The 23387-nt window shown below is 38.7% G+C and overlaps 1 long non-coding RNA gene across 3 annotated transcripts in view; it reads right to left on the reverse strand.

Annotated features, from left to right (window-relative positions):
• Positions 1 to 23387, reverse strand: part of LOC138147822 (uncharacterized) — a 116377-nt gene that overhangs the window by 49989 nt on the left and 43001 nt on the right. For 2 of the 3 annotated variants that reach the window (XR_011164901.1, XR_011164902.1), the window contains exons 2-3: positions 5789 to 6154; positions 4586 to 4643 (exon numbers count right to left, since the gene is read on the reverse strand). This is a non-coding gene — a long non-coding RNA (uncharacterized lncRNA). The remainder of the gene's footprint in view (positions 1 to 4585; positions 4644 to 5788; positions 6155 to 23387) is intronic. The other variant, XR_011164903.1, reaches the window with a different exon arrangement.

Raw genomic sequence — 23387 nt, forward strand, 5'->3', positions numbered from 1 at the left:
CTTCACCAGTGGACAGTATTCACTCTCTGTCTGCAGGACAGTCTCAGGAGCTCTTAGCCAACAGCCAGGTTCCAGGACTTCTTCAACAGGACTGTCTTTCACCAGTGGACAAATCTGGCAAAACAACATCAAAACAGACAGACAAAGTACCAGCAAAACAGCCATGTCTCCTCAGTCCTTGGCAGCTCAGGGGGCAGGTCTCAAAAGTCCAGGGCAATTCAAAGTGGCCCCCAGCAATTCTCTCAGTCTCTCTCTCTGCCTCCACGAGGGTACTGCTTCCAAAAAGTTCTTCTGCCTCTCTCTTGTCTCTCCAAAATCTACGTCACCAGCTCCTCCCAGTTCAGGACTTTCTTTTCACATCAACAAGTCCATCCCACAGGTGGGATTAACAAGCTCTGGGTTTTAACACAATCAATTTGAAAACCAAGCCAATACAGGGGAATCTTTATATTCCATTACTATCACAATCTGAAAACTGCCTGTTCATACCCTTTGACAATTGATCGACTAGGGAATGACTTTTTTTCTTATAAATTTGTCTCAGTTCTCTATATATTTTAAAAATGAGGCCTTTCTTAGAGACCCTGGCTATAAAAATTGTTTCTCAGCTTTCTGCTTCCCTTCTAATCTTAGTTGACTTGGCTTTGTTTATGCAAAAATTTTCAATGTAAAGTAATAAAAATCATCCATTTTAGATTTCATAATGTTCTCTATCTCTTTTGCAGCCATAAATTCTTCACATTTCAAGAGATCTTTCAAAACCTCCCTTATATGGGGAAAACCCTGGCCTCTGCTCCTAATCTTACCTTAACTTCCTCTCTTCCCGTGGTGGAAAGGAATATAGCTGCTAAGGAAGGCAGACCAGTCCTTACCAGAAGGACTATTAGAAACCTCAGGGCTTCTAATTTTGCAGTCCCCTGCAAAATCAGTTATAATAGATCTGGTAACTATACTTATACAACATTGCACTAAATACACATTAGTACATGAAAGAGCACAGGTTGATAACCAGTGTCTCTAAAAGTCTCCTTAGAGTGCCATGCTCAGCAAATATACAAAAATTCTACATATAATAGACATAGCACAATGTAGAGCTTTACTTCACAGCAGTTTCAGTGATCATGTCTAATTACATATAGGATATATCATATGCACATTTTACGGTGCTACATGCATGTCCATAAAACAAAAACAAATAAGTATAGCAATAGTAATAATGGAGGGGACAGGTTTGGAGGAGAGGGGTGCTTATTTAACAGCAAGATAGGACACATATCAAAAGCAAAGTTAACAAACAAATGGAATCACAAAATGGACAAAATACAAAGCAAAGAGCATACTGTTAAAATATAAACAGAACATATTTGAAAAAACATTTGAGAACAAAGGTAATTGCATTCAAGGCACACATTACAGGGGTGACATTGTCATTACCCTTACACAGTGCTACATGCACAACCTTTCCCTAGTTTTACTGGAACCATCAGAAATCAGTCTGGTCACTGAACAGAGTACAAGGAGACTGTCCATGAGAGTGATAAGGGTGGAGAGGAATGAGAGGGAAGAAAGGAGTGAGTTCCTTTGTAAAATTTGACTTTGAGACTCGATTTAAATTTAATCCTTAGATTAAACCAATCCTGCCTGGAACCCAGACACCTGCAGATTCAATACATTCACCCACAGTTGGATCAGCACATTTATCCAGGTTGATTAAGGCATAGAGACAGGATCATACTGTGGAATAATGAAGCCTAGAGTTGGAAAGCACTCTAGAGATCCTCTAAGTTAATGCCCTCTTTTTTTAAATATGGAGAAAGAAGCCCAGATAGGTTAGTGGATTTTGAAAAGGAACTCACTACAAGCCATGTGAGGACTTTCCTGATCCCACCAGCTACTAGTGCCCTCTTCCCCAAAATCACCCTGTATCTCTTGTCTTCCCACATAGAATGCAAGTTCCTCAAAGGGAGAGATGATTTCACTCCCATCTTTGCATTCCCAGAGTCTAGCATAGTACCCAACATCTAACAGGTTCTTAATAAATGTTCATTAATTGATTGCCAGCCAACTATTCCTTCAAGTCTAACAGAATTATGGCTAGGAGAGAGAACACCAAGGCCAAATGGTTGTAAAATGGTCTGATTTCACTCCAGACTCAGAAGGCTCATCCTAGCATCCTTGAATTCAACATTAAAGATAAATGAGAAAAGGTTATGCTGAACATTTTAGGGGAAAAGGAACAAAATGAAGGAAACGTGGACTGTATTATCTAGTATTGGTCTACATAGATAGTTCTCAGAATGAAAGAGGAAAGGAAACCTGATGATTTGGGAGAAATCAGGATAACATTTTCTATTCATAGTCCTAGTCTTTGTAGGCCAGACAATCTGGTTAAAGGTAATTAGATGCTGCCAGAACAACCAGAAAATAACTAGAGAGTATCCACTGTGCCCTCTTCTCTCTCTTTCAACTCAGGGATAGAATATTGTCATTTTCCTGGTATACTTTTCCTTTCAGCTGTTACCAAAACCAGTAAAAACAAACCAAGGAGTCAGGTTATTGAGAAAACAAACAAACCCAACATTTTTGTAAATATTCAAACAGGTTATTAAGAGCTCCAAGAAGTCTAACACTGGGTTGGACCTATTACCTCTACAGATGTGAACTGGGTTTCTCTGTCTGTGACATTAAGAAATAGTATGTTTGAAGGCAAAGATTTTCTCAATGAGAGTAATCTTACCAGGTTAAACAAAACCAATTAAATACATCCCTAAATTTAGTGGAAAGAACACCAGACTTAGAGCTATAACACTTGGGTTCAATCCCAAATTCTGATTCTAGATGTGTGAATTTTGTTTACCTTCTCTGAGGCTCAGTTTCCTCATCTGTAAAATGGGGATAGTAGGATCTGCCCCACTAATCTCTAAGGCTGTTGTGTGGATCAAATGAGAGAAAGATCTTTGTAACCACAAAATGCTATATAAATATATTATTGTGGATCAATCATCTATGAATTCATTTAAGTTATTCTGATTGAACTTTAACAGCATTCTCAGCCCATACCACCTCTTGGCATAACAAGTTTCATAGTTTGCGACTTGTATAAAGCTGTGCTCCCTTAAATTGTCTTAAATTTACCTATTTCAGGTTTCAAGAGGTGCCTCCTGATATTCTCTTAGGAGAATTTCATCAACATGTTCCTACTCCCTCTCTGTGGTCCCGTTAGAGACTGGCGAGAGCTCAGAATTCAGATATCCCCACTGTCATTCAAAGATTAACACTGTTAGAGATGTCTTAGTGTCTACTGTGATGCCCTCAGAGCTTCAGAAAGGTACAGGATGAAGCAATTGACATTTGGTTTCCTTCAGAGTGCTTCCTGGCGTTTTCCATTAAGTCTGACAGGGAGACTAGGGAAGAGGCATGGTCTCTATGTTATTCAGCTGTATTAAAACTTTGACATCTGTTCAGTAGAGTCACAGTCTTCAATTTCTTTTCTCTAAAGGGGGGTTTGACTGGGTTGTTTTTAGAGAGTGGGGTGCCTGTTTATTTTGAAAGTAAATGTTGAATGTTTATGTCTGTCATCCTGACTCCTCTAGCTGAATATGAGCTTTCCTGTTCCTCCCTGAGCATGGACTAGGGTAGGGCTACACACTCATGTCCTTGTGCACTGAACTAAATAAAGCCTTACATGACATTTCACTTCACAGTATTTTTATATCAAGTTGGTTTGATAGCTTTCCTGAAGATTAAGTGGAAGGTTACATGACATGGCATTTTTAGGAAGATGGGTACTATTAAAAAAAATCCTGCATGTTGTTTCCACAGGTACTTAGCTCACCTTTCTTTTATGGGTTACTTAGCAATATTCCTATTCTTTTACTGTTTTCTCTATGAAATCTCTCTCTTCTCTCCTATACCCCCCAATATACACATAGGAGATGGGGGAAGTTATTTACGATTTAATATCTGAATTCTCTGCTTTTCAGACATTTTTCCCCCAGGAAGGCTCACACAAATGGTGATATCAGACATTTCTGAAATTACAAATATACTGCATTAATATACAAAAGTGACCCACTGTCATACATTTGAGTTCTATTTTCAGAAATTGTGATAGCATGGAATCATCCACATTCTCTTTCTTGGTTCACTTATGATGTTATACTTGCAATAGACTAGCAAGCACTAGGGTTAAAACCTGTAGTTAAATAGGAATTAAACCCATTGCTTGACTTGCCTTCAATACTAAAAACTTTAAAAAAAAAAAGCAAGGAAGCAAAAATGGAAGAAAGGAAGGAAGGAAAGAAGGAAAATATTGATAGACATAGTTAGATAGACAGACCAACAGATAGACAGACAGACAGACAGATGATAGATAGATAGATAGATAGATAGATAGATAGATAGATAGATAGATAGAAAAAAGGCCCAGCTGGAAAGGATGGGATAAAGGATGTCTGGAGCCAAATCTGAACCTCTTCTTCTTTGGAGGATGTGAGGGAACTAGGGTGAAGCTGGGAAGGGTAAAATGGTGCAACTCAATGGGATAAGGGAAATATCAATCAGTGCATGTGATGAAAACATTTACCTTCCAAGCTATGCCAAGAAGAGGGATTTCTTATGTACTGTTTCCTTCTGGTGCACATCTGGAAAAGATCAGGGATAGGATTTGCAATAGCTAAGAGGGTTTTGTGTTGCTAACATGGACCCATACACAAGCTCAGCAATTCCCCAAGTTCCAGATTCTCTTGTACCAAATCCAGCCTTTCTCTGTCCAATCAGATGCTCTCTTTATTTCCATTCAGAAACTGAGGGCGCAGAATTATGTTATTCAGATATGATATCTGTCAAGGAAGGCTCTGTCACCAACTGTTCCAACTGATATTTGTGAGAGCAACAGAACCCAGAGCTAGGCATGGTCTCAAATGGAAGCATTGGAAAAGAATAGCTACCTTCCCTTACCCATGGTACTTACCCATTCACTCCATGTTTCCACAATTGAGACTCCCCAGGAGAAAATCTGACCCCTCCCCCCAAGGATCTACACCCCAAAAAGTCACCCCCATATTGTCTCATTATGCTTTGACACATAGCATTAATTAATCATGCTTTTTGCCTCCACACAGTTCTTCAAATGAAACATTATCCCCTTCGTCCTCTATACCCTGAAACCCTGCTCTACATTTTGTCAAATCTGTCCATGAACTGGTATATTCACAACTGCTTCACTGATTACCAGCATCAGGACAACACCCTAATGCTCTGATAGCTAAGGGATTCATTCACAGATCCAGGCAGCCACTGGTTCCCTTAGCTTCAGGGCATAGCTTCCACCTTTTCAAAGTCTGCCAGATGCAAGATGAAATTCTCCCCAGATGGAGAGGAAGAAAGGCCTTTCCTGTACAGAAAGGGTCTAGCATTATATGATAAACAGGAATTGGTTATTGGTTTAACCCGTGTTTACAGGGGTGGCCATTTCCTCTGAATTCTCTAGTTTCCTCCTAGAACTACACATGCTGCAAAGTAGAATCAGAGAGTGGAGTGCCCAAATCTACAAAAAAATAAAATGCAATCAAATATAATGAATTGTCACAATGAACAAGCTACTTTAAAAGACAGACTAAAATGCTTCTAGAAAGAGCCATGCAAGGTTCCTAAGAGATAATCATGTTTTATTACTCTTGTGAGAGGTCATTGCCTTATGTAATAGCAGCATCTCTATTTCTCTGGAGCACCCAAGACACAGACTATGACTGCTTAGGATATTGAACAGAGATTTTCCAGAGCTTACCCAGAAGAGAAGTAGAGACAGCAGCCCAGGATCTTCTGGCATGAACCAGGACTAGTTGTTGCTTAAATAAGAAAACATGCATGAGTCTTGAGTTCATTGATCCCAGGTCTCAGAGACTGGTGTGGATGGGAGTGATGATTCCATTCTTTGTCCTCTTAACATTCCGATTGTGAGATGGGTGAAGTGAACTTGTACATTCCTTTAATGGGGTCAAGAAGGGAAAGTTTTCTGGAAGACAGTTGACTCTATCAATGCTACAAGCAGTCATTTGAACAGTCTCAATTCTGTATTTTATTATCTTTCTTTTCTTATAGCAAATATTATTAAATGATAGTATGAATGTGTTTCCTTTTGGGTCTTGTGAAACTGGAAAGGAGATAAAAATGTTAATCAGAAATTAGACATGAGCTATATTTAGATGTTTTCCTAAAATTTAGACTTCTGACCCCAGGCAAAGCATTTAAACCTCTTTGTGTCCCACTTTTCTCATCTGTAAAATGAGGGAGTTGGATTCAGTAGCTTCTAATATCCCTTCTGGCTTTAAATCTATAATCTACAAAGGGGGAACTAGTGAAATACAAGCCAAAATTATGATTGACCCATGAAATATTATATGTAATGGTTTCCAATCTTTTAAAAGCCTAAACTGAGTGGAAAGGAAATCAGGGAGGCAAGGCCTTCTGCATGAGTGTAGGGGAAGTTTTCTGTAAAGGGCAGCATCAACTAAGTTCTCCTTATATGTGGGCTACCGCTTTTCTTCATGGGGGGGAGGGGCGGTTATGCTATAGCCTAAGTACCTTTATACATAAATATCAAAATCTTCGATTCACTGGCAAGTGAGCACCACAGGATGGAACATTGGATTTCCTCAGACACTTACTAGCTGTATGACCCTGGGCAAGTCACTTGACCTCTGTGTGCCTTAGTTTCTGCAACTATAAAATGAGATAATAATAGCATCTCCCTGGGTTGTTGTAAAGACCAAATGAGCTAATACATGTAAAGCCTTCAGCAAACCTCAAAGCGCTGTGTAAGTGATAGTTATGATGATAATAATTATTACTGAGACAGAGCCAGAGGAGGAAAATAATATTAAGATTAAAACTAGAGTTAGTGTCAGGATCAAGAACAGAGTCTGAAGGAAAAGGATGAAAAGACACGACCTGGGGTCAAGCTTTGGAGCTTCTATACCAAGGCAAGAATAGTCTTAATAAAGATTCCTCATTTTTGCAGTTCTCATTTTTCCTGGGGTTTTTTTTTTGTTTTTTTGTTTGTTTGGGGTTTTTGGGGGGTTTGTCTGTTTGTTTGTTTGCTTTTTGGAGGGGGGAAGGCAGGGCAATTGAGGTTAAGTGACTTGCCCAAGGTCACACAGCTAGTTTTGTGTCAAGTGTCTAAGGTCAGATTTGAACTCAGGTCCTCCTGACTCCAAGGCCAGTGCTCTATTCACTGTGCCACCTAGCCACCCCTCATTTTTCCTGTTTTTAGGATCAGCCACATGACACCAGTCCTATCCTCCATTTCTCTAAATCTTCTACATCTAGACAGCCCTGCTCCCCGGGTCCCTTTACTCTCCATGTCAATGGCTGCCTCTAAACAGCAGCAGATACTTCAAGATAAAGAAAATGGGAGCAGTGGGCCAAGTTTGTCCATCACCACAAAATCCTTCACACAAGTTCTGTTCTGATGTCTCATTGTCCCATGGAAGTGGCCTGGTGGTCTCTAAAGCTACATCAGCAGAGAGAAAGTAACAGGCGTAGTAACTACCCAGTGCAGAAGTTTTAGGTATGAGCCCAGGGGCAGACAGTATAGCCATCACCTAAGGACCAACATAGGCACAGAGAATTTGATCACCACAAGAGGGACCAGCAGGTGGTGAATTTTTTGGCCACGGCAATGTGTGAATATTGTCTATGAGGACATGGAGAGATCATGCTCCTTGTCGGTGGAGGAAGGACTAACAGCATGAAATCACAGAGTTTCAGGAATATTGAACAAGAATCACACAATAAAGCATACAGAGAAAGACCAGATCTGCAAAGAGATCTAAAATGGACTGGGAACTCAGTTCACTTGTCTTCCTTCAGTTGTGTCCAACTTTTCATGATCCCATTTGGGGTTTTCATGGCAGATACTGGAGTGGTTTGCCATGTTCTTCTCCAGCTCATTTTACAGATAAGGAAACTGAAACAAACAGGGTTTATTAAGTGACTTGCCCAGGTTCACACAGCTAGTAAGTGTCTGAGGCCAGATTGGAACTTAGGATGAATATTCCTGACTCCAGACCAGGCACTCTGTCCATTTCGTCACCTGGCTAGAAACTCTAGCTATATTTTCTATTTTAACTTCTATATATTTCTTTCTCTTAGAAAATCATTGCTCATATTTGTAGCATTCTTTACATACATTACCTCCTTTGATCCTCACACAGAAAAACTGTGAAGTAGTTTTTATCATGCCCATTTTAAAGATTTAGACTTGGAAGAGATCTTGGTCCAACTTAGTCCATTTAGTCCAACTCCATTTTACAGATGAGGAAACACACCCAGAGTGTAGGTAACTTGTTCAAGGTCATATAAGTAAGTGGCAGGGCCAGGATTCAAACTCAGGTCTCTGACTACAAATTCAGGTCCCTAAGGACCTTGACACTTACTAACTGCATCACTCTGGACAAATCTCTTAACCCTGTTTGCCTCAGTTTCCTCATCTGTAAAATGAGCTGGAGAAGGAAATGGCAAACCAATTCTAGTATCTCTGCCAAGAAAATGCCAAATGGGGTCACAAAGAGTTGGACACAATGGAAACAACTAAATAATGAACATGAAAAATATTCCATACAGAACAATGCATATGCTTTTAGCTGTTTGAAGCCCAGAACCCTCTAAAATAGATCTTTCCCTTTATCCTTTCTATGGCAAACACGATCAGTCAGAACATTTTTCTTCATGGCCTCCAGATTCAAACTACAAACGGCTGGAGACAGGACGTTGTCCAGGAAAGACTGCTGACACAGGAATTCCTCTTTCTTCCAGCCTCTGCCCTACACCTCTCCCCCTACTCCCAAGCTGATTGATGTTCAGAGTGGACATTCTAGTTTTGTCTCATTTACACAGACATTGAATGCATGTCCCTTACCCTGAAAGATGTTTTTTTTTTTTCCTGCAAATACCCAAACTTATAAAGAATGTGTATGTAATACTAGGAAGATGGCTATATGGAGTACATATAATAACAATAACAGCCTATAATTCATAGGATCACAGAATGAAGGATTAACCACCCTCTAGTTCAACGCTATTTTTTTCAGATAAAAAAAAAACAGATTAAGAAAGCTAAATTTAACTTACTAATGGTTACAGGAAGGTAAAATCAGAATTCAAATTTAGTTCTTCTGGTTCCAGAAATTTCCCAATACATTAAATTCAAATATTGATACTGTGTCCTTTTCCATAATCTTGATTATTTTTTTTGCTTTTTTTTTGAGGGGGAAGGGCAGGGCAATTGGGATTAAGTGACTTGCCCAAGGTCACACGGCTAGTAGGCGTTAAGTGTCTGAGGCTAGATTTGAACTCAGGTCCTCCTGACTCCAGGGCTGGTGCTCTATTCACTGAGCCCCCTAGCCACCCCTCAGCATCTTGATTTTTGAGGTCCTGGGTTTGAATACAGGCCCTGTTACTTACTATTGCCTGCCTAGCTTTGGGCAACTTACTTTTCCTTTTTGCTTTCTAGGTTTTAGCTTTTCATCTGTAAAATAAGAGAGTACAGATAGATGATCTCTAAATCTAGCTCTTCTACTAAACCTAGGACTCTATAATCCTATGTCTAAGCAGCTAGGTGGCTCATTGGATAGAGTGCCAGACCTGGAGTTAGAATCTGAATTCAAATCCAGCCTCAAACACTTACTAACCATGTGAACCTGGGCAAGTCACTTCACCCTGTTTGCCTCAGTTTCCTCATCTGTCAAATGAGCTGGGGAAGGAAACAACAAGCCACTCTGAAATATCTTGCCAGGAAACCCTTAAATGGGGTAGTAGAGGGACAGACATAACTGAAATGATCCAATAACACCAACAAAAATGATCCTATATAGGAATACATTCACTGACATAAAGTTAAAATATTACTTTTTTCATGCTGACTGTATGAGAGAATGAAATTCCATATGTTGCTTAGAAGATTCAGACTAAGTTACTTACATGAATGTAAGGATCTCAGTGGCCTCCCAGAAAGCTAAACAAAGACAGGGAAGCCCAAATCTCCTGAGTCACCTGGCCAAAGCAAGGACTACAGAAATGGCCAAAAGCTCCTTTTTACCCTAGGAGGGAGGAGAGTGGTCTGATTAACAAGAGGCAGCCAATTCCACCATTGTCTCCTCAGCATGAATCAGTACCATCCCCACACCCTTTTCCAATATCTGGTCCTATAATGACCCAGAAAAGAAATTTGTCCAAACCCACCAGGTTTTACTGTTTTGGGTGCCCCTTTCCACCAGGCATCCCAGTGGACCCAACCTATTTCCATCTTCCATGACTGCCCTCCCCACCCCAATATTGTAAGTATATCCCCTCAATAAAGAGGACTTGTTTTATTTTCTTTCTGCTAGATTCCGACTTTGTGTATGTTCTGTCTTGTGGTGTTTCACACACATACACACACACACACACACACACACACACACACACACACAACCACTCCTGTCTTCTCTTTTTTGGAGTTATTAGCTGCTAACCAGAGCTAGGCATAATGGTCTTAGCACCTACTTCCCAAGCCATGGTTTAGAGAACTAGAATACAGAGTCTAACACTAGAACCATGCCCCAAAGTAGGACATTTCCACTTCTCCCAGATGCCAGGGCCATGACTAAGGGCCTGTTCTGAACCACAAGCCCCTCAAGACCTCTTTCCCCTAACAACATAAGTGGCACATGAAGGAAATTGCTTGCAATGCATTCTGGAATCCCAAACTTTACTCAAAATTTATTAATACAATATTACAATAATTCACATATAAGCTATGGCCCATGGTCTTATATCTGTTTCAGTATGGAAACCAAACTCCTTTGGACAGATCTAATCTTTAGAGCCTGACCCCAAAAGTGCCAGTATCTCGGTTTGGCTCACCTGAAGTATTCTGGGAAAACCAGTAGGTATACTCATGTTATGGGTCTTATCTGGGTTTCCTCAGATGTAAGCCCCCAATTTCCACAGACACCCAATGTACCAAATGCATATCAGATTTTAGATAGCCTTTATCTGACCCCATAGTAATGCAGAAATTGCAAAAGACTCACAAGGAGCCCATGAACAAATATACTAAAGCACCCCAGGACCCAGAAGAGAACTGAATTTGGGAGGTGCTACTGGGGCAACATCCTGACAGTCTTCTCCATTGTAAGGTGAACTCCTTGAGGAAGCAAGTACTTACTACACGGTAAGCACTGAATAAATGCTTTCGACTGACCAACATTCTGGTGAAATCCTTCTGAGACACTTGAGTAGATTAAAGTTTATTTTACTTTTGCTATTCCAGAAGGTCAGCTAACAACTCATGAGGGCCATCTTACAAAGATGTAGAGAATATCCCTTTTCGTAAGTGAAGGAAGGACCTATGTTAATGAAATCAATAAATAAACATTTATTATATGCATACTACATGCCCAGGCACTGTGCTAAGCCCTGGGGATACAAAAAGAGAAAACCGACAATCCCTGCCATCAAGGAGCTTAAAGTCTAAAGAAATCACAGATATTTTGTAGAATTGCTATATAGCTTTGATGGGTGATATTCTGAGAGGCTTTTAAAAGATGCTCCAGTCTTAACAATAACTTATTCATATTTCTTAGGATGACATTTTTTCAAAAGCAGGTTAAATTCATTCATTTTATACAGGGTGTCCGCAAAGTCTTATTGCAGCTTTAAGTATTAGCAGAGTAACACTGCACTAGGACTTTAGAGACACCCTACGTTCTCATTTTTTTCAGATGCTGACTTAATTTTTTTTTTTTAATCCTAGGAGCCCAACCCTTCAGGTGGCTTGCAACGCTCCACTAAATTAACTACAGAGGTACTTTGGGCTGTTTGAACTTCCATTAAATAGCCCAAGACTGCTTTAATGTTTAGACCTTTTGTTTAAGGTGTTAAACTTTTAGCTTTTCTGTCACCCTTTGATGTTACCTATAATTCCCCCTGCAGTTAGCCTGTCACTTCTTAATACACTTAACGTCTACCCTTGGCAGTCTTCCTGCCTTGTTCTCTATTTTAGTGCTACTATGTGCTTGGGGACCAAATGGTCAAGCCTGCTCAAAATTATGAACTCGGAGTGAAAGCCTTTTTTTAATTTTCAGTCACTTTTCAGACATATTCAATTCTTAGCGACTTTATTTGGGATTTTCATGGCAAAGATACTGGAGTGGTTTGCGACTTTCTTCTTTAGTTCATTTGACAGATGAGGAAACTGAGGCAAACAGGGTTAAATGATTGCCCAGGGTCACATAGCTAGGAAGTGTCTGAGGCCAGATCTAAACTCAGGAAGATAAGTTTTCCTGATTCTACTCCTGGCACTCTATCCACTGGGCCACCTATAAGTTAGTGATCTGTAAGTTTTAGCATGGGGGCCCTTCACATCTCTTTTGGTTTCTCAGAGGCTTCACTCCTTTCCCCACTCCCTTACTTCCTAGTTATCTACAGTATTTGGTTTAATGATTTATTGTAATAGAAGGAGCATCCAATTGGAAAAAAAATGTGTTAGGATTCCTACACTGTGACCTTGACTTCTTTATCTGTGAAATGGGGGTAATTAAAACTTAAGTTACTTATCTTTCAGGGTTGTCCTGAGGGTAGTGTTTTATAAACTGAAATATCACCTAAGGGCAAACTGCTATTATTATGACTACTGTTGAAAGAAATTGGACAAAAGTCCCTTTACCTTAAAATCTCTTTATCAATTAATCAATTATGCCTACAAACTAGTGTCAAAGTCAACTCTCACATGGACTATAATAACACCCTAATTAATTTCCTGGCCTCTAGCCTCTCTTCTCTCCATCCATTCTCCACCAAGTTACCATGTTCCTTAAAGCACTGTTCTGACCATGTCATACCTTCTTCCGATAATCTCTAGTGGGTCCCTTTTCTTGCCTCCAGAATAAAGTATTTTACAATCTGGCTTCTGGCTGTATTTCCAGGCTTTTTGCCCATTGATCTCTTCCTTGCACTCTTTGGTTCAGCCAAATTAAGCTCTTAACTATTCCCCATATACCATCCTTCAATCTCCCATTTCCATGCCTTTGGGACTGGCTGTGGCCCCATGCTTGGAGTGTACTCCATTCTCACCTTTCAGCTCAAGCAACTACCACCTTTGACAAGAAACTGGTCCCGATCCTGACATTGGTTAGTTATCTTTTCACTTACTACCAGAAATTGCTTTGTATTTACTTTTCTGTGTAAATGTTGTTTGCTCCCAGGAGAATGTTAGCATCTCTAGAGGAACTTGTTTTTGTCTTTTTATCTCTAATACCTGGCACATAATAAACAATACTTCTTGAGTAAATTGAAAGTCCCTTCCAAACTCATAATACTGCCTGTGGTTTAGGCTCCCCTCTCCCCAAGTAAACAATCTTTGGGGGCTGTTGAACAAGCATCCCTTGCTTCAGGGGTATGCTCTACTGGTAACTCAATGACTTTGCTCTCCAAGTAAATCTAGAATAGGAAGTATAATCTATTTCTTTTCTCCAAGGAGAACAACACTACATCAGGAAATCTCCCTTTAGAGAGATCTGATGAACTCTGAGTACAGGCTCATTTTACGTGTCTTGCTTTTTATTGTTTCATTTTTTTACAAAATGGCTAATATGGAAAATATATATTGCATGACTTTGCATGTATCACTGATATATTACTTGACTTCTCAATGGGTGGAGGAGCGGCAAGAGTTAGAGAATTTGGAATTCAATTTTTTAAAATGACTGTTAAAAATAAAGAAAAAATTTTCAAAATATATCTTTTTAGAAGCCCTAGTGCCTGAATTCTTGAAGTCAAGAACTCTTAAACAGTGTTACTAGCAAGGCATCTTCCCAAATTGGGATTCCCACTTTGGACTGAGAGAGCATGCACATGTCTGCCTTTGCTGTGTGCTTCTCCAAGAATCTCTGTATTATTTCAGCTGCTGTCATCTGTTAAGTGTAGAAAGCCCATTTGCAGAATCTCTTTTTAGGCCTTGTGTAAATGCATTTCTACTTCCACCATATGATCTCTCTAGTTGATATCAATTGCTCCTTGGGGAAGAAAGAAATCTCCTATTGCCATCTTTCACACTCTGGAAGAAGGAAGAAGGGGAAAACTCAAAAGAGACCCACGGCCTTGATTTTATAGACCACTGGAAGCAATAAGTGATTTTCAATCAGTCAATCATCAGAACTCATAGAAGTCATAAGATCATAAGATTTAAAGCTGGAAGGACATTCAGTAAAAATATGGTCCAGTCTTCTTATTTTACAGATAAGGAAACTGAAGTCCAAAGAAGATTAAGTAACTTGCCCAAGGTCACAAAGTAGTAAGCATCAGACTTAAAATCCAGTTTCCGAAACCTAATCTGTATGGCTACCACAGTTGTCTCCAAACAAAAAGTCATTCCCTGTAAGAGCATCACCTTGATGATGAAACTAACGATCAATAACTGCCTTAATCACTTTTCTTACATATACATACACTGTATCTACATTTGCCAAATGCTGGATATGAGCTAGGGGCTCTATACTCTTCTACTCAAAGTTATTTAAAAATAAATCAAAACTTCTGCGTGTCTACAGATGGCAAAAATCCAATATAAAACAGATGTTGCCATGTTTGGTGTTTCTATACAAGAGTAAAAGTTGCAGATTGTTCGAAAGTATCCCTGAGTACATATGGTAATTGAACAGATCAAAAAGAATTTTCACTTGCAACTTCCACCCTTTAGCCCCATGTAGACATAGACACATTCATATTCTACCCCACAAGGGCAGATTTAGGTATATAAATATATATTTCTTTGAAAAGAGGGAGAGATGATATTATCTCTCAAGGTCCTTTCCTGTCCTGTGATTTTTACATTTCAAATTTTCCTTCTTTACCCATTCTCCCTCCTGAATTAACACTGTTCTCTACATCTTACCTTCAGCTCAAAGAACAGAAAACAAAATTTAAAAAAAAATAAGCTACATGTTTTGTTAGACAGCTCCCTTGTAAGGTACTCTTTTCAGTTTTTGGAGGAAGGAACAGTTCCCTGTTTCATTGGCATTGGAAATTCATGGGGAGGAAGCAGCCTCTACCAACCCAGGTTAGCAATGTATAGTCTTAGCCATTTATAGTCTTAGAAAATTGCCCTCAGAATTGAGAGTTTGCTCTGCGTCCCAAAGTCAGTATGTGTCAGAAACAGAATTTGAGCTTAGGTCTTCCAACTGGAAGATCAATTCTATATCTACTATGTCACAATATATTTCCACACTTAATCTTATCTAAAAAAGAAACAATATATATGTATATCTATATAGATTGATAGTTACACACACATATATGTTTCAGTTAATTTTTAACTTTGAATTACTAGGTTGAACATTAGCTTGTTATAGAAGGTTAATGTCCATTCTTAAATAGAAGATCAAGAGATAATGCCATATTGAATGCTACATGTCATGCATGTCCTCAGTGATATCTTTCATACCACTTCTCACAAGTAGGTCATTGTGGGAAATTTTCTATACATCCACCATGCTTCTTTCAATTTTCCTTTGGGTCACTTGCAATTTTGATTCTTTTGAGATCACAATATTTCTCTCCCTCTCTCTCTGTCTCTGTCCCTCTCTCTCTCTCTGTCTGCCTGTCTGTCTCTGTCTCTTTCTCATTGTCTCCTTCATGTGATACATTAGTTACAGAACCAGTAGAGTCCAAATGTTGTTATTTTATTATCACTGTCAAGGAGAATAGAACACTGTAAAAAGGCCAGCAGATGTAACATTTTACATGTTTATTGTCCTTCTAGTTTTAGCTACAAGTGTTCTTGGATGATCTTGGATTACTTGGATCTGATGCCAAGATATTTAAAGGCTCGTTTTCTGTTCAACCTCTTTTTGCCCTTTTGCGAGGTAAGGATGATCATAATCTTAGGTTATCCTCCACAATGTTTTCTAACTGAGCTTCTCATCTAAATCACTTTTGTCATTAGCTTCCACATTTCTTCATCTGGCCAAAAGATCAAGTATCTGTGACATAAAGTTGTAACAAGACTCCTTTGACCTCCTAGTTGGAGCGATTCCTTTGTATCCATTAAATTTCCCTAAGAAAAAGTTATAAAATCAAATCTTTAATTTTGTCCATTTCCTATCAATAGTTTATTGAAGTAGATTGAGTTGAAGCTGCTATAATTTAATGCTCTGCCTTCTTGTATTTATCATTTCTTCTAAATTAGTATTGATTTTTGCTTCTATTCTAGTCAATGATCTGACTACACACAACTGATTCTAAAGTGATTGCTGTAGTGGTAAACCATCACTTCTTGTCTAGAAAGACACATTCAATTTGATTTGCTGTGATTTTCATTTCTTACAATAATAATAATGACTCACATGAATATAAAGCCTGAAGGTTTGAAAAACGCTTTATACATGTGATCTCATTTGATCCCCAGTGTCTTCCACTGGGACTAGAGGTGACCCTGCTTTCTCAAAAACTATACCAGCAGAAGACAAGTCCTGGTATTTTTTACCATGATGGAAAGATTTAAAGTGTAAATCCAACAACTAACTGTGCTCACTGCCCAAAAAGGAGCCTAGTTAAGTACTGAGAGGCTCACCACCAAAGGTTGGTCATTGCATGATGAATTCTTTGGCCAGCAAAACTATGAAGCAAATAAGAAATATAAAATTACACTCACTCCTGTGCCACCTCTGTCCATCTTTACAACAAAAGTGGCTCCAAAGGGGTGCCAAGAATCATATCATTTTTACAGCATCTTCAAATATCAATAAAAACTGCCTTTACTCATAATGTGGGACCTTTTTTCAACAACCATCAAGTCAATATACTCTTGTAGAAATTATAACACAACAGGATTGAATTATTGTTATAAATGAAACCAAAAATGTAAGAAGTTTTAGTTAAAAGAAGGACAGCTCACAGCTTCTTATTCAAAGAGGTAAATAAAGAAATAGGCAAAGTTATTTTTGTTGTACACTCAAAATCTACAAAAGGCATCATTTCATGGAAGCTTGGTCATCTCATTTTGCAGTGCTCACAATGAGTATAAACAGACCACAATGAGGATAATTGCCGCTTTTGTGCCAACATCTATTGCAGAGGATCAAGAAGTCTAGAAATTCTAGGAAGAACTTGGCAAGATTCTCTGAACTAAGTCAATGTATAACTCAGGACTCAGTGATTGCAATGCGAAGGTGGGCATAGAGGATAGCAAAAAAAAAAAAAAAAACCCATTGTGGAAAATACTGTTCAGGATCAAGGAATGAAAGAAGTAAAAAATTCGAGGGCTGCTCACAAGTATTCATTATGGACTGAACTTTAACTACAGTATTTAAAACAGAATCTTCCTATATAACATGTCCTTGAAATCTACACCATGAAGCCACCTCATGATGAGTTCAGTTGTGCCTGCAATAATTAAATCTCTTCAAATGAGGTACAAGGAAGTTTTTCTGGGGTGGCTAGGTGGCACAGTGAACTTCTGTTCTGAATATACTGAGTAGTATACTACTCAGTACTTCAGGTGGCCCTGAAGTCAGGAGGACCTGAGTTCAAATCCAGCCTCAGACACTTAACACAAAAATTAGCCATGTGACCTTGGGCAAGTCACTTAACCCCAATTGTCCTCCAAAAAGGAAAAAAAGAAACGAAGTTCTTCCTAGCATTCTTCTCTTTCATGAACTTCCCATGGATTGCATGCAATCAACTGAGCTTTATCTGCTTCATTGTATGTGACTGATTGACCTCTTCTCCTGAATCTCTTTCATCTCCAAGTTTTTATATTTTTCTCACCTCCTTCTCCTACTACCTGTATAACCACTTCTTTTTCAAGCTCCTTTGCTGGCTCACTATTCACATCATAAGGCCCTCTTTTCTCTATACAGTTTCTCAGTGGCTTCATCAGTTCCTGTGGGTTTAGGTATCATCTCTAAGTTGATAACTCACAGATCTGTATAACCAGGCCCAGGCTCTCTCCCCTGACTTTCAGTCCTACATCACCAACTGCCTATTGAGTATTTCAAACAAGAGGTTACCAGAGAGGTCTCAAACTAAGCATATCCAATACAGAACTAATCACCTTTTCCCAATCCTCTTCCAAACTTACCCATTTCTTTTGAAAGCATCACCATTCTTATAGTCTCCCAGGTTTGTAACCTCAACATTATCCCTTATTCCACATTGCACTCATTTGCAAAATCTTGCCATTTGTAATCTCTCTAATCATACAGTCACCATCCAAATTCAATGCCATGACATCTCTCACCTAGATTTTTACAGGGGTCTCCTAATTGGTCTCCCTGCCTTAAGTCTCTCCCCACTGCACTCCATCTTATACAGGCCTAACAAAATTATTTTCTTTAAGAGCAAATTTAACCATGTCTCTTTACTACTCAATCAATTATAATAGCTCCCTGTTGCCTCTAGAATAAAACATAAATACCTCTGGTTGACTTTTTGAAACCTTCACAACCTGGTACCAACCTATCTTTTCAGACTAACTGTATATCACTCCACTTCCCACACTTTGCTATTGAACCAAATTTGGCTTCTTTCTGTTGCTCACACTTGACACTTCATTCTCCTGTTTCTGTGCTTTTACACTGACTGTTCTCCATTCCTGGAATTCACTTCCTCCTTGCCTCTGCCTCATAAAGTCACTCTCTTCCACTGTGATGCAACTCAAACACCACCTTCTACATGAAGTCTTTTCTGATGCCCTCAATTGCTAGGGTAACTGATAAAAAGTTTATCTTCCATAGTCGCATCCAAATAGTAGATAAGAATATTGAATAAAATAGAGACAAAAACAGAGCCCTGTTACATGCTACTGGAGACCACCATCCAAGTAGACATTCATCAACTTTCTTTGGATACTTTAAGTTTGTATAAAGCTTTAGGAGGTTCAGGAGACTTATACAGCCTGGCACATAGTAACTGCTATATAAATATTAGCTATTATTATTGTTATTACTAATGCCTTCTAATTTGTGCCACTTTTGGATGCAATCCTAGAAACAATATTTTAAGTTTCACTCTCACTTTTCAGCTATTCCAGTTCCCCCAAGCCATTAGTGGGAAAGCAGAATGCAGCATATTAGAAAGAGTACTGGACTGCTTGGTTCAAGAAACTAGGGCTCTAAACCCATCACTGCCCTTCACCATATGATCATAGATAGGTCATTTAAGCACCTCTCTTTGTTTTGATTTGCTCATCTATAAAGTGAAGATGTTGGCTTACATGATCTTCTAGGTCCTTTCCAGCTATAGTAGTCAAGGCTTCTCTAATTGTAATGTAATCAAGTCACCATCAGTTATTGACCTAGTACATTTTTGTAATGCAATCATTTCTTGTCTACTTTGGAAACATCTAATTAATGTTCATTTAAAAAAAATAATTACAATGGAGGCTTCTGAGATGGGGCACTGGACTGAGACCATGAATTCATTCTTCAAAACTTAGTCAATGACCAGCCTGTAAAGCCAGCCGGTCAAGCTAATCCTTCCTTGTAGACGTGGACTCATTTACAAACGAGAAGTAGGCAAAGCTTTTCTCACTACTGCATTTCCCCCCAAGCTGGTCCTAGCCCAGGAAATCTTGGTTGCCAAGTCAGTACCCTCTGTCTTTGCAATTTGTACTGCATTCACCCACCCACACTCCTCCTTACTCACAGTGACTGAATCCTTTCCTACATGACTGAGCACAGCTGTGTGAGCAGAGATGATCACAAAGACAAGGCATGCTCACTGAGGCAGAAACTGCTAAGTCCCAGACCTCGGATCGCATCAATTATTCTATCATCGTAGGATGGTGAGCCATGCCACAAAGAGGTATGCAAATTATTTCAGCATGTTATCAGCTCTTAGGCTAAACTGAAGTGTGTGTCCAGAGAGATTCCCTGCTAAAATAAAGGGAATGTATTAGGCTTCATTGGCAGTGTTGCATATATCACTGACTTTAGATAAAAATAAAATGCAGAGGATGAGTAATTTAACAAGGCTCTCATGGGTACTTTGACCTGTTTCAGTCATAACTCCATCTCCCTGGGGTGGGTTCTACTTTCAATTCAACCTTTGAATGTTTACATCTAAAAGAGTGTTTGGGAGTATGGAACATCTTTGACCATGTCCGTCGGGGCAGCCAAGGGTGAGTGTACTATATTAAAGATTTCACAACCTGGCTAGTGTTCTAATGAGAAACTGAAGCTTCTCTCCCTCTGGGTCACTCTCACTGAACCCCATCTCCCTGAAAATAAGAAGATAATGACACTTGGTCCCACCCCCCACATCCCCCATCTCTTCTCTTGGCAGAGACCTGGGATTAATAGCCAGAGGGAATTTAGTTTTTCTCAAATACAGTATCTGAGCTAGAAACATGCAAAACAACCAGACTTAAACCTGGCCCAAGAACAAATTTATCTCCTATTAATTTGTGGGATAAAAATACTAAATATTGTCCAGTGATAATTCCAAATTACCAGGTGGAAGAAAACATTACAATCATGACATTTAATATAATAAACCTATTATAAAAATCAACAAATTACTTTCATGTTAATAATTTATAAACATTCTCTCAACCCTTAAAGGAAAGGTTATAGTAAAATTCTAACTGAATTCAGAAATTTACTTTAGTGCTCATAGGGATCAGTGATCTCATTGACATGGATATTCTCGCCAACAAAAGAGATTACAAACAGATATATAGCCTTCATATGTATCTATACAATTATTTTCTATTTTTTCCCTCTGGGGTCCACTCAACATTCTGAGGGTCTTCCTGTTTTTGTTTTTGTTCTTCCTCTGACATTGCAAGGGCACCAGTAGAGCACACAAACTGTCCATCAGTCATCTCTTCCTTTGCCACATGAACAGACCATCTTCTTAATTATTCACATATTTTAAAAATAATACTTATTAAATAATTGACACTTATTTTTTTTCTTCCTCCTACCTTTACCACCTTAAAAAAGGAGAGGAGGGATTGAGGAAAAAAACTTGTAGTAATAAACAGTTAAACAAAATAAATTGCCACATTGGCCATATCCAAAGATGTTTTTCTTATTCTTCCTATTAAAAATCACATCTCTGTCATGAAATACCAGCAATCTTCTAGAATAATCATGGTTGATCATTGTGTTGATAAGAGTTCTTAAATCTTTCAGAATTGTTTGTGTTTTATAATATTTGTGATACAGCATTACTCCTTCTCCTGGTTCTGCACATTTCCTTTTGAATCAGTCCATGTGAGTCTTTCCGGAAGACTCCAAAACTGCCTCTCCATTTCTTTTAGTATGCTAGCATTCCATTTCATTTATATACCATAATTTGTTCATTTATTGAATTCAGTTCATTGATTTCTTTGAAGTGAATTCTGTTTCTTTATTTCTTTGGTGATATCATTTATGCTTTTCTCTTTTGTGTGTCTAGTGTTGCAGCCTGGTCACATTCACCAAATGCTTCCTCAGTGCCCTTGGGATAATATCAAATGTTTTCTAAGGCAATTTTTAGGCTCCTTTGGATTTCTTGTTTTGGCATTTTGTTTGCTTTGGAAAAATTTCAGAATGAAATAATTTAATCTGTGTCAATGTCCTCTTATCTATTCCTTCTCTATTTTTCAACATCAATATGCTTTAGTGGGTTGTTTAGTGTTGGTTTAATTTCATGCTGTCTTTTTCACATATTTGTTATTTCTTCTGGCTTTGCATTAACATTAATCATCATTCTAACAAGTCAGTAATGTGATTAATTATACAAAAACATGAATGATTCCACATCAATATTAAGTTCTTTCCAATCAATGTATAATCATTTTCACTTTTGTGATGTTATCTTGTATTCACTATCTCCAGGGCCTAATGAGGCTTTTCTCAAAGAAAGTATTTATGACATAGGTATTTGTAGGATTTTTGTTTAGTCTACTAGTTTGGGGCCCCTCTAATTTCCTACTTCTTTCTTATTTTCAATGACATTTTTACTCTCCTCACCTTTGGATCATTGTCATTGATTTCCAAAATATTTGCTGATATAATTTGGAAGTTCTTCATATTTCCCTATTTTTTTCATATTTACATTCAGCAACAGATGTTGATGAATACACAGCAGTAATAATAATAGATAACTTTTTATATAGTTCTCTAAATTTTGTAAAATGTTTTACTTATTTTATTTTATCCTCACAAAACCCTGTGAAATAGGTGCTATTATTATCCTCATTTTACAGAAAAAAACTGAGACTAGAGGAGGTTAAATGACTTGACTAGGGTCACAAAGTTTCTTCCTGATGTGGGACGTGGACTCAATTTTCTTGACACCAAGTCCAACACACTATTGATAACACTATATAATAATAGACTGTGATCCAACAAGGGCACTTTAGAATTCATGAATATGAAATTGGAGAATTTCTGGGTGACGACAAGATCCAGTATATGATAATCTTTGTGTGTGTCTTTTGGGTGGACAGGGTGGAGGAGATCATGTGAAATTAGTAAGCTGAGGAACAGTGAGGTCAGATTGTTTGAGGCAATATCTATATCAATATGTTCATTGAAGTCTCCTCATAGGAGGACAGGAATTTGGGAGGAAAGACCATGACCAGTCACTGAAACTCATTGAGGAAAGAAGGGGTGGGTCCTGGAAGTCAGTAGAGAACAGGTACCAGAATTTTCATTGGGTGGTAGATATAGAATGAATGACTCTTCAAGGAAGAGAGGTTCCTGAGTAATGATGGAACCAGAGGACCTAGAAATGGCATCAGGGAGCAAGAGTATTCCAACTCTCCCACCTCAACCAGTGAGTGAGGGGGAAAGGGTTAAAGTGCAGTCAATGCTAGAAAGGAGGACCAGGGAGGCTGTGGCATCAGGAGGGAACCAAGTCTCAGTGAGAGCCAGAAGATGGAAGGAGTGGGAAAGGAAAAGATTTAAGAGGAAAGCAAATTTGTTGCATATGGAACAAGCATTCCAGAGAGCACAGAGAATGGGGTGGGTAGCTTTTAAATGGGACATTGTGGAGGTATGGGAGTGAGGAGGATGGGAATAAGGGATCAGGCAGTGGAGGACAAGGGAATGAGTTTTCAATGATTACTGAAGGGTTCTGAATCACTGGGATTCTAACCAGAGTGACCTCCTAGCACAGTGCCTGGAACATGCTTGCTTGACTGGCTGAATAGATGTTTCTCCTGCCTTCCTTCTCTCTGGGCTAAGTTCAAGATTTCAATAATTTAACATTTTCTCCACTTTTATAAATTAACTTCTCTGACTCCCAGATGCCACCTGGCCCCCTCTTCAGCAATTTTCCAATAACTGGAACCCTGAATTAGTATAGCACTTTCTCTGCAGGGAATATTTTTAAACAGCTATTCATTCTCAAGC

Source organism: Petaurus breviceps, unplaced genomic scaffold, assembly GCF_028583685.1.
Source record: "Petaurus breviceps papuanus isolate PSGF00001 unplaced genomic scaffold, PetGlider_PUasm1.0 90808, whole genome shotgun sequence".
NCBI lineage: Eukaryota > Metazoa > Chordata > Mammalia > Diprotodontia > Petauridae > Petaurus > Petaurus breviceps.